This window comes from Geotrypetes seraphini, chromosome 2, assembly GCF_902459505.1.
Source record: "Geotrypetes seraphini chromosome 2, aGeoSer1.1, whole genome shotgun sequence".
NCBI classification, from domain to species: Eukaryota; Metazoa; Chordata; class Amphibia; order Gymnophiona; family Dermophiidae; genus Geotrypetes; species Geotrypetes seraphini.
Window position 1 is genome coordinate 507233483 of NC_047085.1, and position 16600 is coordinate 507250082.

The 16600-nt window shown below is 45.4% G+C and overlaps 1 pseudogene; it reads left to right on the top strand.

Annotated features, from left to right (window-relative positions):
- The window catches only part of LOC117354592, a 38844-nt pseudogene continuing 22244 nt past the window's right edge, over positions 1 to 16600 (top strand).

The following is a 16600-nucleotide window of genomic DNA, read 5'->3' on the forward strand; positions in this document are numbered from 1 at the left end:
AGGGGTGGAGCCGAGTAGAAAACACCAGGACCCGGATGCTGCAAAGGATTCCCTCCCAGTAAGACTCTTAAAGCAGCCTCAGGGGCACAGAAACTTCTCTGCAAACGCCTTCGTATTCTAATGAGCTTTCCTTGTGACGCACGAAAGAGAACGCCCCGCCCCCATCTGCCATGAAATGCTTCCTGCACTGGGTGTTGTACAGTACTCGCGTCTCCCCTTTGTGACCTCATCAGCCTGCGCCCAACAAGATACGAGTCTCAGAGCCCCAAATCTCACTTCCTGTCCTTTTGTTCCTTCTTCCGACACTGCAAGAAATAAACCCTCGACCAGAGAAAGAGCCCCACATTAATTTCTAATCCTGAAAACTACAAAAGCAGAGAGCAAAATGCCTGCAGGAACTTCTGCCCAGGTGGGAGACTCCCCCAACTCCTTCTGCCCTGGGATGTTGCAGAGTCAGTCCTGGGGCTGAGGAAAATCACTTTGGGACCCTCCTGAGGGGAAGGAGAGAGATCAGGAGTCTCAAAGGGAGATTTTGGCTGTAACTGGTTTTTCCTGCTATAGTCCTGCTTTGGGACTGTCAATTATGTGGCTGCAAATTATATACACAGAGAAATCTCTTCCTCTGCCCTAATGAGAGCTCTCCTGAAATCTAACCCTCCTCTGGGGTTGTGTTACAAATATCTTCTTCTGTCATGTTCAGCCCCAGCACTGGGAGGTCTTCTGAAATAGAACCCTGTTCTGGGACTCTGTGTTATGTAATTGCAAATTATGTATACCCGGCATATTTTCCGCCAGCCCTGGGAGGCCTCTTTCTGAAAGTGCTGAGTGTGTTTCTGATTTGTATTTATTTCAGATGCAGGTGACATTTGAGGAGGTCGCTGTCTCCTTCTCCCAGGAGGAGTGGGAGTATTTAGATGAAGAGCAGAAGGAGCTCTACAGGGAGGTGATGAAGGAGAATTATCAGACCCTGATCTCTTTAGGTAAGAGATAAAAATCACATGTTTATTAGCAGTAGTGGGCCATCATTATAAGGATAATTTTGATTATGTTTCTCTCGTGTGATGAAAACAAATGAGACCATGAGATCTTGTTGTCCTTCATGTTGAGGGCTATAACTGGGCAGTGGTAGCATGTTGCACGGAAGGTGAGAAAAAGTTCAGTGTCTAATTATAACAGGAAATGGTAGTAGAAGTTGCTTTAGAGCAGTGGTCTCAAACTCGCGGCCTGCCAGGTACTATTTCGAGGCCCTCGGTATGTTTATCATAATCACAAAAGTAAAATAAAACAGTTTCTTGATCATACAACTCTTTAACTATAAATTACAATATTATTATTACAACAGCCAAATGGAAAGATTTTTAAACTATAGAGTTTTACCTCATGCAAAATTGTCATTTCTTTAATAAGACATTAGCTATTTTTTTTTCTGAAGACCTCCAACTACCTACAAATCCAAAATGTGGCCCTGCAAAGGGTTTGAGTTTGAGACCACTGCTTTAGAGTCAATTTGTGGGCTGCTCGCCCCTTACAGAGGAGTGAAAGTAGGAAGCCAATCACCCAATTAACGCTAGATTTCTGGGACAAAATGGGGGATGCACTGTTAGATGACAACTGCTATTCTGGATTGATGACCATTAGACGTAATCCAAAATTTGTGCTTGGGATTATGTTTAGGGAGTTTAACAGTTGGGAAGCAAAGTGGTCAAATGAATACAGACAAGGGAACTCCAAGGAAATTTGGAACTTGAGGGAACAGTATGGTCTGAAACTGCTACTTTGTATCCTCTCTTTACAAGTGAGTATTATATAAAGAGTGTCATGTTTAGGAAGCCACTAAAATTGAGGAAATCATGGAAAGGGAAGATGGGATAAAGGGATGAAGAATGGACTATAAGATACTCTAGAGCAGGGGTGCCCAACGCGTCGATCGCGATCGACCAGTAGCTCAGGAAGGCAACGCGAGTCGATCGCGGAGCCTATCCCGGGCTCTGTGATAGACTCGTGTTGCCGTCCTGATCTACGGGCCGATCAGCCTTCCTCTCCAGTTTTCTTTCTCCCTAGGGCCTTTTAGCTGGGCGATCCCCCAGCTGTCATCTGCCGCTGCTGAACAAAAAACCGGATCCTGCCTTCGCGGAAACAGAAAGTAGGCAGGACCCGGCAGGAAGAAGAACAAATGCTTGTCTCCCGCATTAGCCCGTAGCGAACGCTTGCTTCAGGGCTCTCAACATGTGCGCGCCGGCTTCCCTTCTCCCCTCCCCCCCCCCGGACATAACTTCCGGTTTCGGAGGGAAGAGAAGAGAAGCCGGCGCGCACATGTTGAGAGCCCTGAAGCAAGCGTTCGCTACGGGCTAATGCGGGAGACAAGCATTTGTTCTTCTTCCTGCCGGGTCCTGCCTACTTTCTGTTTCCGCGAAGGCAGGACCCGGCAGCATTTCCCCCAATAGGTTGATCGCGATCTTGGGCTGATCAGCCTTCCTCTTCCAGATGGCAGAATTGACGTCAGGGAGAGGAATGCTGGTTGGCCGAAGCAGGGAGAGCTTGGGGCCTGTTATTGGTGGCGTTTGGGTCCTGGTCCCCGATGGCAATGGCAGTGGCAGTGGCTTGGGGGAGGGCAGGGAGAAAGAAAGAAAAAGGGCAGGCAGGGAGACAGAAGGAAAGAAGAGAAACAGAAAAAAATGAAAGGGAGGCAGAGAGAAAGAAAGGGCAGGGAAGAGGAAGGAAAAGTTGGGGGGAAGAAATGAGGTCTGGAGGAGAAGAAGCATACAGGCTAAAAGAAGGGAAGAAAGATTGGATGCACAGTCAGAAGAAGAAAGTGCAACCAGAGACTCATGAAATCACCAGACAAGGTAGGGAAAATGATTTTATTTTAAATTTTGTGATCAAAATGTGTCTGAATTTATATCTGCTGTCTATATTTTACACTATGGTCCCCTTTTACTAAACCACAATAGAGGTTTTTAGCGCAGGGAGCCTAGGAGTGTCGAGAGCAGCGCTGGGCATTCAGCGCAGCTCCCTGCACTAAAAACTGCTAACGTGGTTTAGTAAAAAGGGAGGGGGTGGGTATTTGTCTACTTTTGTATGGTTGTTACTGAGGTGACAGTGCATAGAGTCATCTGCTTTGACCTCTTTGAAAACCCTGGAATAGGAATGATGATTAACATTTTCTATGCGTACAGTGTGCGTTGTGTTTTTTTAAAATTTTATTGTTGGTAGATCATTGTGACTTGGTCATTTAAAAAGTAGCTCGCAAGCCCAAAAAGTGTGGGCACCCCTGCTCTAGAGAACTTATGTTACCATTTCTGAAGCTGTATCAGAGGGCAGATGAAAGATGTTGGAAGGACTACAAAGGTAATGGGGATTTTTATAATTTGTAGTGAACATGAAGTAAAGCCTGCAAGTATTGGTCTTCAGTAGTTAAAATGGGTTCAAGAGTGGGAAACGGGGCACAGACCGAGAAGACCAACTAAATATTGCAGGTTATTATCTTGTAGAAGCTAGAGCTGAGAAGGAACAAGTTCCGCTTTTAGGAAGGAGTGTTGAGGAAACTGCAGATCTCATGGATGGCTAAAATTGCAGCTGTGAAGCAACAGATCTATTTGAATCTTTAATTTAGGGACAGCACTATGTATATATAGGTTTAAGGTGATTTACAATGTAAAGAGACCATGTAGAACATAGGGAGCTTATAGTGGTCAGTTAAAATCTGCTAAACAAGACACGAATGCTCATGTCATAACAAGGGGCCTTGCTCTTTTCTGCTGGTGTTAGCAATTACATACTGTATAGAGTTATACAAGATATACAATACACTCAGTTATTAAATACAATGCCAGTTCTTGATATAGTCAGTTGTACAGTATGAGGATGTTGTTGCGTGGATGATCCTGACGGTTTATGGCACAGAAATGTTATCAGTTTTTTTCTGAATTTTAAGATGAGAAACCGGGGATAGTATGAAGAGTGGAAACAGGTGAAGAGAAAGGAAAAGTTAAATTTAGGTTGCAGTGTGATTCCTTCCATGCATTCTCAGGGCACACAGCGAGTACAGCCTGATTCAGAGATTTTGGAGGTCTCCAAAAGTGGGTTTTGAACAGTTTTGGAGTAAGACCTAGTACCCACACCCCTAAAATCCTTAAATTACTGCTTGGATTTTTCTCCAGATTTGAATTTAAAGATATTTATATGACTTTATAAGCTTAGTTTTGGCAAGGTAACCACTCAGATGGACTCCCCAGGGCAGGGTACTTCAAATTCAGGCCTTATTTGCGACGGATGTCTGTCCGGTGAGAGACCGTGTTCATGTGCGATGTGGAAGGGGGATGAAATTTCATCAGCCAATGTTCCCTCAACCCCTCAAAGGGGTTCTGATGCCATTCCAGACAAGAAAGAGATGCCTTCTGCTCCATTGCCAGTGTTTGTGCCGCCTGTGTGAATCCCTCTGTTGCAGGATATAGGTCTAAAGCCTGGTCTTCCCATGGCTTCTCCATCAATTGCTCTGTTTTGGCGCGGATGCCTATGATACTCTGACCATGTCTTTACCGATGCAGGCTGGTATTTCTTCCACGGGGGACATTGTCTCTCTCGCAGATAGCTATGATCAGGATCCTAGTGGTCTCCAGGATCTCAGGGAGGATCCTGCAGTGTGCCCACACACCTGGTTGATCTAATCTTGGAATCTGTTCAGGAATTGAAGTTGGCCTGTGACTAGTCTGCTGTGGCGTCCTGTTCTCTCATGAGTGACGAGAAGCCGCAGACTGTTTCTTTTCCGGACCATCCTGATATTGTCGAGATGCTCACAGGCATCTGGAAAGTGTCGGAGAGTCCCTGAACTGTGCTAGGACCATGTCCAGACTTTATCCATTGGCAGACACCTTCAACTCACGTTTTGCGTCCCCGAAGGTTGGTTCCTTGGTGGCACAGGTCAGTAAGCACACTTCTCTGTCCAGGACTGCAGGGTAGATTTTATCCTTAAGCGTCTATCCGACTCAAGAGTGGCCTCTTCCTTTGTGGCCAGAGCATGTCATACTAAGCTCCGCCATGATCCAGATACTATTGTGATCCAGGATCTTGTTTTTCTCACCTCTGGTGTGGATTATGTAATGTAATGTAATGTAATTTATTTCTTATATACTGCTACATCCGTTAGGTTCTAAGCGGTTTGTAGAAAATATACATTAAGATTATAAATGAGAAGTAAGAAGGTACTTAAAAAATTATATGCTCTGTACAAAATCTTCAAGGTCTTCATTATGCTCTCCGCCTACTCCATTATGGTGCATAGGATGTTTTGGAGCCGGCAGTGGTCCGGTGTAGTGCTGCCCGATTCACGATTCGAATCAGGTGAATCGATTCAAATCGATTCAATTTAAAAGAAAATCGGCCTCCCAATTCAATGGCCGACCCTTCCTCCGTGTCTTCCTAAAGCAGGAGCTGCAGAGCTGCCTAGCTGCCTTTTGCTGGCCATCCACTGCGGCTCCTACTTGAGGGGGGAGGGTCAGTCAGAAAGGCCTCCCCCAGTTTTTCTGCTCTTGCCTTCCCCAGTTTCTCCACTCTTACCTCCCCCAGCTTCCCTGCTCTTGCCTCCACCAGCTTCCCCACTCTTACCTCCTGTAGGCTAATAGGGCAGCCTGCAGGCTCGCTAGTGTTTTAGAGATCCCTGCAGCTGCCCATGATCCTTAGCAGCACATTCTCTCTGCCGCGATCCTGCCCCTGCTTTGATGTCAGGGGCAGGATCGCGGCAGAGAGCACTTGCCGCTGAGAACCACGGGCAGCTGCAGGGATTGCTAAAACACCAACGAGCCTGCAGGCTGCTCTATTAGCGTTAAGGAGGTAAGAGCAGGGAAGGTGCAGGCTTCAGGGGGAGCAGGTGTTCGTTAGCGGCGGAGAGGAGGAAAAGAGTGCCTTAGGCGGGAGGGAGCAGGCCTTCGGATGAGGAGCTGGCATTTGCGGTGGATAGGAGGAAAAGAGTGCCTTCGTGGCAGAGGGGAGCAGGTCTTCATGGAGGGAGCAGGCCTTCGCGGTTGGGAGGAAGAGAGAAAGTGCCTTCGTGGGGGGAGCAGGCCTTCGTGGGGGGAACAGGTTTTCGCGGCGGCGAGCAGGCCTTCAGGGCAGGGAGGCAGGCCTGTGCAGAGGGAAGAGGAGAAAGATTTCCTTTGGCGGAGGGGTGGCAGGCCTGTGCAGAGGGAGGATGAGGAAGGAATAAAAGAAGGGAGGGGAGATGCCAGAGCTGGGGTGGGGTGAAGGGAAGGGAAGAAAGAAACCAAACCAAAAAGATGGGGAGGAAAGCAGAGAAGAGGTGCTGGACTAATGGGGAGAGAGGGAGAGAGAAATGCAAGACCACAAGGGGAAGGGTACAAGAGGGACAGATTCTGCTCCAAAGTAGGTGGGCAGGGTGCAGGATGGCAGGAGAGATAGTAGGAGATAGCCTGTACCTGGGGACGGGGATACAGGAGGTAAGGAAGAGAGAAAGAAGAAGCTGGATATGGGGAGAGATAAGAGGCTGGGCATGGAAGGAGCATAGGAACAAGGACACAAGGGGTCAGTACTGGAGAGGAGAATAGGGACACAGAAGAGAGATGCTGGATGAAAGGGTAGATGAGAAAAGGAGAGATGATGCACCTGTGGATGGTGGGGTCCATCACTGCAGCTGCGGGGTGATGGAGATGAACCAAAGGAAAGATGCCAGACCTCCGGGGCCGGAAAGGGAAACAGAAGGGGAGGACATTGATGGAAGATGGATGGTTAGCACGGAGAAAGAAGGAGAGCCTAATCAGAAGACAACCAGAGCAACATGGGACCAACAAGATTTGAAAAATGACCAGACAACAAAAGGTTGGAAAATAATTTTATTTTTGTTTTGTGATTACAATATGTCATATTTGAAATGTGTATCCTTCTAGAGCTGGTGTTGGACCGCAAACATGAGCTAGGATTTAATAGAGAGGAAATATATTTTTTGTTTGCTTATTTTGTTTACACCACAGGACCAGTGTGGTTAGGAGAGGGTGAAGAGGGTATAAAATAAACCCACCAGGATGTCTGGAAAAAAACCCACCCAATTGGGCAGGAAAATCGTTAGTTCAGGGATTCCTCTTCTGAGGTGACCCTGAGAAGGTTACCCTTCAGATGGCAACTGCTGTTTGGCAAAGGTGTGGATGACCTGATGGCAAGTGTGCAGAATCATAAGCCCAAGGCCTTGCTAGATAATTGACCCCTGTCTTCTAGGGATCGGGGCGCTCTAGCTTTTGTCACCCCAGATGCTCATGTCAGTACTTTGGGGGTCCACAGGGCAGTGCTCTACCCCAGTAGGCAGTCAGAGATTCAGGGGTTCCCGTCATCATAAGCCATCAGGGAGTTGTCCCGCAGTGCCTTCCAAGAAGCAATTCTGACACCAGGCTGAACCCCCAAGGATCGGGCGTCAGTTTTCAGAATTTCTAGTGGAATGGCAGGCCTTTACCTCAGACTGCTGGATTTTTTTGCGTGGTGCACTGTGGCTGTAGCCTCTGCTTTGTTTGCTCTGTCCGACCTGAAATCTCAACCAGGCCCTTCGGTCTCTAACGCGTCCACCCTTTGAGCCCCTAGACCAGAGGTGGGTAACTCAGGTCCTTGAGGGACGGAATCCAGGCTGGTTTTCATGATTTCCCCATTGAATATGCATGAGATCTATTTGCATACGCTGCTTTCAATCCTGAAAAGCCGACTGGATTCCGGCCCTCGAGAACCAGAGTTGCCAACCCCTGCCCTAGACCACTCCTCCCTGATGTATCTTGCCATCAAGACAGTTTTACTGGTGGCCATTACTTCAGATCGCCAGGTGTTTAAACTTCAGGCTCAATCTATGCCATGATCCTTTTCTTAAGAACATGGATTCTGGTGTGTTTCTGCACACTGTTCCCTTGTTTCATCCGAAGGTGGATTCAGCCTTTCACATCAACCAGCAGGTGTGGCTCCCATCTTTTACCTCCTCTGGGTCTCAGGAGCAGGACCGGGTGTTGCGGTCCCTGGTCGTGCACAGGGTTTTGTTAGGCTACCTGGAGGTCACAAATTATTTGGGTCTTCAAATATTTGTTTGCTGTGGTGGGTCTGGCCTGCAGGGGCAGGTCGGCGTCTAAGGCTATTATTTATAGATGGATTTGTAGAGCTATTTCTTCTGCCTACATTGCAGCCGGCAAGAAGCCCCCTCTTTCTGTGCAGGCTTATTCTACTAGAGGCACGTCCTCGTCTTTTACTGAATCATCAGGTGATTTCTTTGGAGGATATTGCGGACTGTTACCTGGTCTTCGCTGCAAACCTTTATAGGATTGATGTGGCAGCCAAGCAGGATGCTGTTTTTGGTTCCTCTGTTTTGGCAGTGGTCTCATCAGTCCCACCCTGATTTTATGGGACTGCGCTGTTACAACATGCTTGTCCAGGAATAAATTGGGATTTTACAAGAACGAAAGATTAGGTTCTTACCTTTACTAATCTTCTTTCTTGTAAATCCTACACTTTATTCCTGGAGCCTGCCCAGGACATTGCTGATTCACCAATCATCTGCCTTGACCAGTACTGGTAAGCTGAATTTCTGACCAGCCTTTTGAAGAATGCCATCTGACTATGTTTAGCACTTTGCCCTGGGGTTTCTAGTGCCCCTTTCATCAGTGCAGGGGAGGGGCTGAAGACTCTGAATAATTGAGGCTTCCTATAAGTTGTCTGGTGAGTATGGATAAACAAAACCACTTGTCCAGGAATAAAGTGTGGATTTACAAGAAAGAAGATTAGCAAAGGTAAGAACCTAATCTTTCATTGCAATCGCACCTGTGAGTCTATATTAATAACAGAAAACTCAGCTTTAGACACTCTGACATTAGGTTCTGCTAGCTTTACTGGAGACTGATTAACAAAGCATACTGCTAGACACCTCTAGAGGCGGAAGGGCCTAGTATGTCCAGTTTGCTCATGCTATTCACATTCCCCAAACTTTTGGGTAGCACCTTGTATTAAAAATCTCTGAAGCATCCACAGGTTATAGAGGCAGACAGGAGCCCAGGACAAAGATACGGTAGATTCTGGTATTTTCCACACTAGCAGACTATTCACATCTCAGGTTCCGATTGGTGGTGATTTTTCACTTTGTATCTGATGAAAGTCTCATCTACAGTATTGATAGGATACAAGTTGCAAAAAGATGCCAAGAAATAACCTAATTAAAATGGAAAAGTAATCCTTACTGCTCTAGTTGAAGATAATCTCTGAAATTCTGATTCTTTGCTGGAAAGATTTCTTTGGAGAAGGATGTGGGAAAATGATTTTAGCTTCCTGCCCTTTCTCTATGCTCATATCAGTCTGAGTATTCTCAGAGAGTTTGTTTTACCTTATTCTAGATGTTCTGGTGTGAACAAGGAGACCTGCATGTTGTATAAGTGTTGAAGAAGTTTGCATATATTGAAATGAGGTGATAATACATTGAACTATTTAGAGTGGGATTAAAGATGAGTAAAGAGGATTTATGTTACTTTTTATGAGGTATAATCATTTTGAGAAAATTAATTGAATGCAATTTTCTTACCCCAGCAGCAGGTTCTCTAACCGTCACCCCTAAGATTATATCCCACATCGAACGAGGGGAAGAGCCGTACATCAGGGGTGAGCCTGGATCAGAGGAAAGAGAAATTGGGAAAAGCAGCTCCCCAGGTGAGTGGAGTAATAATAGGGACCGGGGTAAAAATGTCTAATCTAATCTAAACTTCCATTTGTGCGTCGCACATACTTATACAGGCTCAAGGCGACAGATCAAGGAGGAAGGGGGAAAGTTGTAGGGAAGGGGGGTATGGAGAAATAAGAGAGGGGACCCAGAAGTAGAGGGGAGTTATGCAGAAACTAAGACAGTTAGTTGTCAAAGAGGTGAGTCTTAAGGTTTTTTCTGAATGTAGTGCAGTTTGTCTCTGTCCTAATAACTTCCGGTAGGTCTTTCCAGGTTTTTACACTCAGATAAGTTAGCATAGAGTTGAAAATTTGCTCGTAGTGGAGGTTTTTTGTGAATGGTAGATTTAGTTGGATTCTGTTAAGGATTCTTTTTGAAGTTGACCAAACATTAGAGAATAATTGAATGTGAGGGGCTGCTGAGTTTCCGTATGGAATCTGATGTAGGATACAAGACGATTTGAAAATTATTCAAGATGTTATTGGAAGCCAATGTAATTGCCTGATGAAGGTTGTGATTGAGTCAAATTTCTTTAATTTGTAGATTAGTCTAACTGCTGTGTTCTGGATGAGTTGTAGTTTGTGGTTGAAAAAGTTGTTGATGCCAAGGTTTGCAATAGTCCAATTGAGCAAGGACCATTATCTGAACGATTAGAGCCAAGTGGTGTGGGTGAAAGTATGATCTTGTGAGTCGCAGTTGACGCATAGTATAGATGGTCTTTTTCCAAAGGTTAGATATTTTCCGAAGGTTAGATATTTGTGGTTCCATTGGAAGAGTGAGTTTAGGTATGACATTCTGTTGTGCGGTGTGGAAACCAATGGTTTTGGTCTTAGTGGCGTTCAGTTTCGTTTTTCGTTGTCCAGGTTTGAAATTTATCTATATTGTTTGAGATTTTTTTGGCAATATTAGGATGGTTATGGGAATGAGGAGGAGGATGTTGTCGGCATACAACAGTACCGTTTCATCTTCCATTTTGATGTGACCCAGCGAGCTCATGAATAAATTGAATAGGATTGGGGATAATGGGGAGCTTGTGGGACGCCACATAACGCCTTCCAAGGGTTGGAGTATGATTCTTGCCTTTTGACTATATATTCACGATTTTGTAGGAAGTCGGCAAACCAATTGAGTACAGTTCCTGTTATACTGATTTCTGATTGCCTTCTATAGACACCTTTTGTAGGGAAAGCACTGGGGGTTCTGCCCCTTTATAGATAAGGATCAGTCACTTGACCTGTAAGGGAAGGCTTAACCTATGGGCCATACAATGTAAGCTCTGGAAAGGTGAAGGGAAGGTGTTTATCTTTAACTTCACATGTCAGAAATCTTGAAGCTCAAAACCGTGTTGTGAGGGAATCAGAAGGAAGGTGTGTTTTGTGGTGCCAGATCCTGGGTTGTGACTGGGTCTCTGTGTGCAGAAGCTTGGGAAACAGCAGGGTCTCTGGATGTCCAGCTGGCTGGCATAAATGCAAAGACCTAAATGTGTCACTTTAATACATCACTTAGCGTAATATTTGCCTCTTTTTCCTCAGTGTGACTTAGATGCCCTTTCTTCACTTAATTGACTTATACAAAGTTAATCTTATTATGCTCAGTAAACCTTTCCATATCAATATTCCATACAGATTCCAGATCACGACCAGGATAATGTTAGCAGAGCCTTTTTGCTGTCAGTAGGTGGTCACCCCGATCTCTTCTGAATATTGCTGGTAAATCCCAGTTCCACTCAGCCTGGACTATTCCTGCCATAACCAGATAATGCTGAGGTGGTATGTCCATATTTTTAGTGGCACTAGCGGGATAAGTACTGCTGGAAATCAAGTTTCAAGTTTAATAAGTCTTGATATATCACCCAGTGAGAGACCTTTCTGAGCAGTTTATAATAGAACTTTAAAATCACTCAGAAAATTGGAAGAAAATATATCTGGGGATAGAAAAGAGTAGAATGCATTTTAGATTACTTGGCAACAGGACTTGGTTTTCAGTAGGCAGCATAGAGGCATGTTTTTGGTCAAAGGCATCCTCAGATAAGAAGATGTCGAGACCTCGTTTGAATCTAATCTTTGATTCTTCAGTGAAAAAGTTGAGGGAAGTGTGTTCCAAAGAGTAGGGCCGTTACATTGAAGATTCGTGACCGTATACAGTCATTGATGTTGCAGAATGAGGGTATAACGAGTAGATTTGAGTAGGCCAAGCAAAGAGTCCTAGGACAGTTGGGAATTGGGAATCGGAAGTCAAGAAAGATATGGCCCGGTGAGAGGGACTTGTCTGGGTAAGAGCTTTGTTAACGTAACGAAGGGACACATTAACCAGCCTATACACACACACACTCATATCAAAAACAGGTCGCACTCCAGAGATGATCATCGGATGGCACCCATAGACCTCTCGGCTTCCAAGTATGTAGTCCAAAGTTGCTCAAACTGTGTCCCCTTTGCTTTCCTCTCCGCTCCCCTCTTTCCTTCCCCACTCCCATCCCTCTCTTTTGCATCTTTAAATCTTCACCAGCACGAGCAGCTTCTCCGGCCGACTGCTCATGCTGCCATTGGCTTGACCTCTGATGTCAATTCCTGGTCCCGCAACCCGGAAGTGATTTCAGAGGGAGCCAGGCTGGCGCGAGCAGCAGGCTAGAGTAGTTGCTCGGGCTGGTGAAGATTTTAAAGAAAGATGTGGGGCAGAGAGGTGCCGGTGCCCCCACCAAGACAGCACCTAGGGTGGTACGCCCCCCCCCCCCTCACTTACTTCTCTACTGTGCCCCACAGAACTTGAATGGTGGTGGGAGCGATGAGGGGAGTGTAGCAGTAATTAATTGGGTATAATAAGCATCTGTAACATGTCTAGGGAAAGGGTCGACCCAAGCTACTAGCCAGGTTCAGATTTATGCAATCTTTTTTTTGTTTTTTAATTTTTATTAGAATTTTATAATAAATACAAAACAATATAATCACCACAAGTACACCACTGCAGAATACTACAGCCACTCAATATAGCATACAAAGTAAATATTTCACTATTATACCCCAATCCCACAACCCATCATATTATAAAATAAAAAGAAAACAAGAAAAACAAAAGAATACATCAACAATATAAACACTATGTGGAAGTCCCATTGTTGTTTCTTCAAAAAGACTCCCAAACAACCACCCTGCCCCTCCCCCCAAACCCCCCTTCCCACTCAACAGAAAGATAGGATTCAGATTTATGCAATCTTATTAGAATGATGAGACCAGAATAGCTGAAACTGACTTTTTGACATTTTTCATTGATAAAGTGAGTAAAATAGCTGCAGAGTTTAGAGATAAGACGCCGCCTTTGAGAGAGGATCACTTGCTGAACGATGATCTGAGTTCGACTCTGAGAGACAATCGATACATATTATTTAACAGCTGAATAAGACAGCATGCCCTTTAGACCCTTGTCCGGTTGGGGTTTTTTCAACAATCAGTGAAGCTATTTATTGAAATTAGTGACGAAGTTTCCGCAGAAAGGCATTGTGTCTAAGTCACTAAAGGAGCGGTGGTTTGGCCACTCTTGAAGGATAGAGTAGATGGTAGCCTGTTGCAACATTTTTGTCTGATTTCATCTTTACCCTTTTTATCAAAAGTCCTTGAAAAGATTTTGCTTCACCAACTTCAGGATTTCTTGGAGAAGTCAAACCTTTTGGATAATGGTCAATTTGGATTGCAGATACATCGTTCAACAGAATTATTATTGATTTCAACCTTAGATGTGATCTACAGGGGGCTTGATCAGGGTAAATCATTTTTTATAGTTTTCCTGGATTTCTCCACTGCTTTCGACATAATTGCGCATCAGATTCTTTTACGGAGATTACCGGTATTGGGCATTAGAGGTACTGTATTACAGTGGTTTGCATCCTATTTGTCAGGGAGAATGTTTTGTGTGGAGTTGGAATGGGCACTGGTGACCTGTGGAGTACCTCAGGGATCGGCATTATCGGCTATATTGTTTAATATTTATCTGCTCCCATTAGAAACATAGAAACATAGAAGATGACGGCAGAAAAGGGCCATAGCCCATCAAGTCTGCCCACTCCATTAACCCTCCCCTAAAACCTCCTAAGGGGTCGCTCACAGGTGGTATCACCTCTACACTGCCCTCGTAAAGATCTGACGTGGGCATCCCATTTATTCTTAAAATCTTGTATGCTGCTGGCCGCGATCACCTGCTCTGGGAGTTTGTTCCAATGGTCTACCACTCTTTCTGTGAAGAAGTACTTCCTGGTATCCCCATGAAATTTCCCGCCCTTGATTCTCAGCGGATGTCCTCTCGTGGCTGACAGACCCCTGAAAGAGAAAATGTTGTCTTCCACCTCTATGCGGCCAGTGATGTACTTAAATGTCTCAACCATGTCTCCCCTTTCCCTACGCTCTTCGAAAGAGTATAGCCGCAATCTGTGCAGCCTGTCCTCGTTTGAGAAATCCTTTAGCCCCAAGATCATCCTAGTGGCCATGCGCTGAACCGAATCAACTCTCAGTACGTCCTTACGGTAGTGTGGCCTCCAGAATTGCACACAGTTCTCCAGATGAGGTCTCACCATGGTTCTGTACAATGGCATTATGACCTCCGGCTTCCGGCTAACAAAGCTTCTATGGATACAACCCAGCATTTGTCTAGCCTTGGATGTAGCCTTTTCCACTTGGATGGCTGTTTTCATGTCTTTACTAATGACCACCCCTAAGTCCCGCTCTGCTGCCGTCCTAGCCAAGGTCTCGCCATTCAGTGTGTATGTTCTGCACGGATTATCGTTGCCAAGGTGCATGATCTTGCATTTTTTCGCGTTGAAGCCCAGCTGCCAGGTTGTTGACCAATGTTCCAGTAAAAGCAGGTCTTGCTTCATGCTGTCGGACAAATCATTTCTACTTACAGTGTTACATAGTTTGGCGTCGTCGGCAAACAATGCTATCTTACCTTGAAGCCCCTAGGTCAGGTCTCCTATGAATATATTGAAAAGGATCGGTCCCAGGACCGAACCCTGCGGCACTCCACTGGACACCCTCGACGTTTTGGAGAGGGCACCGTTAACCAACACTCTCTGAAGTCTACCACTTAGCAGTCAGTGACCCATTGAGTTAGTGTTGCACCTAATCCCATCGATTTCATTTTGTTCAATAATCTACGGTGGGGGACGCTGTTGAAAGTTTTACTGAAGTCCAAATACACGACGTCCAGGGACTCTCCTTGGTCCAGCTTTCTAGTTACCCAGTCAAAGAAGCTGATAAGATTGGATTGGCATAACCTACCCTTGGTGAAACCGTGTTGGTGGGGGTTGCGTAGATTCTCCTCGTTCAGGAAAGTGTCTAATTCACGTTTGATTAGTGTTTCCATGAGCTTACTCACAATTGAAGGGAGACTAACCGGTCTGTAATTCTCAGCCTCTGCCCTGCAACCGTTTTTGTGCAGAGGAATGACGTTAGCTGTTTTCTAGTCCAAAGGGACTTTTCCCGTACTCAGGGAGAGGTTGAAGAGTATGGCTAATGGTTCCGCTAGGACATCACACAGCTCTCTGAGCACCCTGGGGTGCAGATTGTCCGGTCCCATAGCCTTGTTCACCTTGAGTTTTGATAGCTCGCTGTAGACGTCACTGGGTGTAAACTTGTGGTTCAGGAACGGGTCTCCCGAGTTGTGCTTCTCCTGCAACTGTGGGCCGGACCCTGGCCCCTCGCAGGTGAAGACTGAACAGAAGTACTCATTTAGTAGTTCGGCTTTATCTGTGTCTGACTCTGTATAACTCCCATCAGGTTTTCTGAGGCGTACTATCCCATCCGTGTTTCTTTTTCTGTCACTAATATACCTGAAGAAAGATTTGTCCCCCTTTTTGAGTTCTTTGCTAAGTTTTCTTCTATTCGAAGCTTGGCCTCTTTGACTGCCAGTTTGACAGCTGCTGACTTGGCCGTATATTTTGTTCTAGCCTCTTTTTCCCCGAGCTTTTGTAGGATATGAATGCACGCTTCTTGTCTTTGACTAGATCTGATATCTCTTTGGTGAACCATTGAGGTCTGTTGTTTCTTCTCCGTTTACTTACTGATCTTATGTAGTGGTTTGTTGTTGTGTGTAAGGTAGATTTCAAGGTTGACCACATATCCTCCACATCATTAGTCATCGCTTGGTGTTGCAGTGCTTGATGGACAAAATCTCCCATGCGTTTAAAGTCCGTGCCTCGAAAGTTGAGTACTTTTGTTGTCGTGCTTGATCTGGAGAAACCCTTTTTGAGGTTGAACCATATCATATTGTGGTCGCTGGTGGCTAGCTTATCGCCTACCGAGATCTCCGAGACGCTTTCTCCATAGGTGAGCACCAATCCAGTATCACTTGGGCCCTAGTAGGCTCCAGCACCAATTGCTTGAGTCGTGCTCCCCTTATGGAGGAGAGCAGCCTTCTGCTGCCGCTGGTCGAGAAGTGCAGGCTCTTGAGATAAGCTATAAGTTTTATGCCGACGACCTTCAATTCCTGGTCCCGGTCGAGAATTCAATGCAAGACGCGATTTCACGATTAGAAAGATGTTTTGATGTAATCAAAGTGGATGGACACTAATCATTTAAAATTGACTATGTGTAAAACCGAGACACTCTGTGTAGGTCGCCAGAAACTAGTAGAATTATTTCCATCTGTACTGATTGAGTTTGGATAATAGTTTTTCCGGTATCTAATGAATGCAAATACCTGGGGGTGATATTGGATTCCACTTTGTCTTTTAAGCCACAGATACATGAGCAGTGGTGTCTTAAGCTCTTTTAAAACTTCACTGCTTCATAAATTAAGAGATTTTCTTGGGGGTCACGTGACGCTAGCGCGCTGAACGGACGCGAGTAGATCGGGCTCTGCTCCTTCCCCCAGAAATCGCCTCACAACTTGCTGATAGCTGGCACGCACCGCGCTGAATTCATACTACTT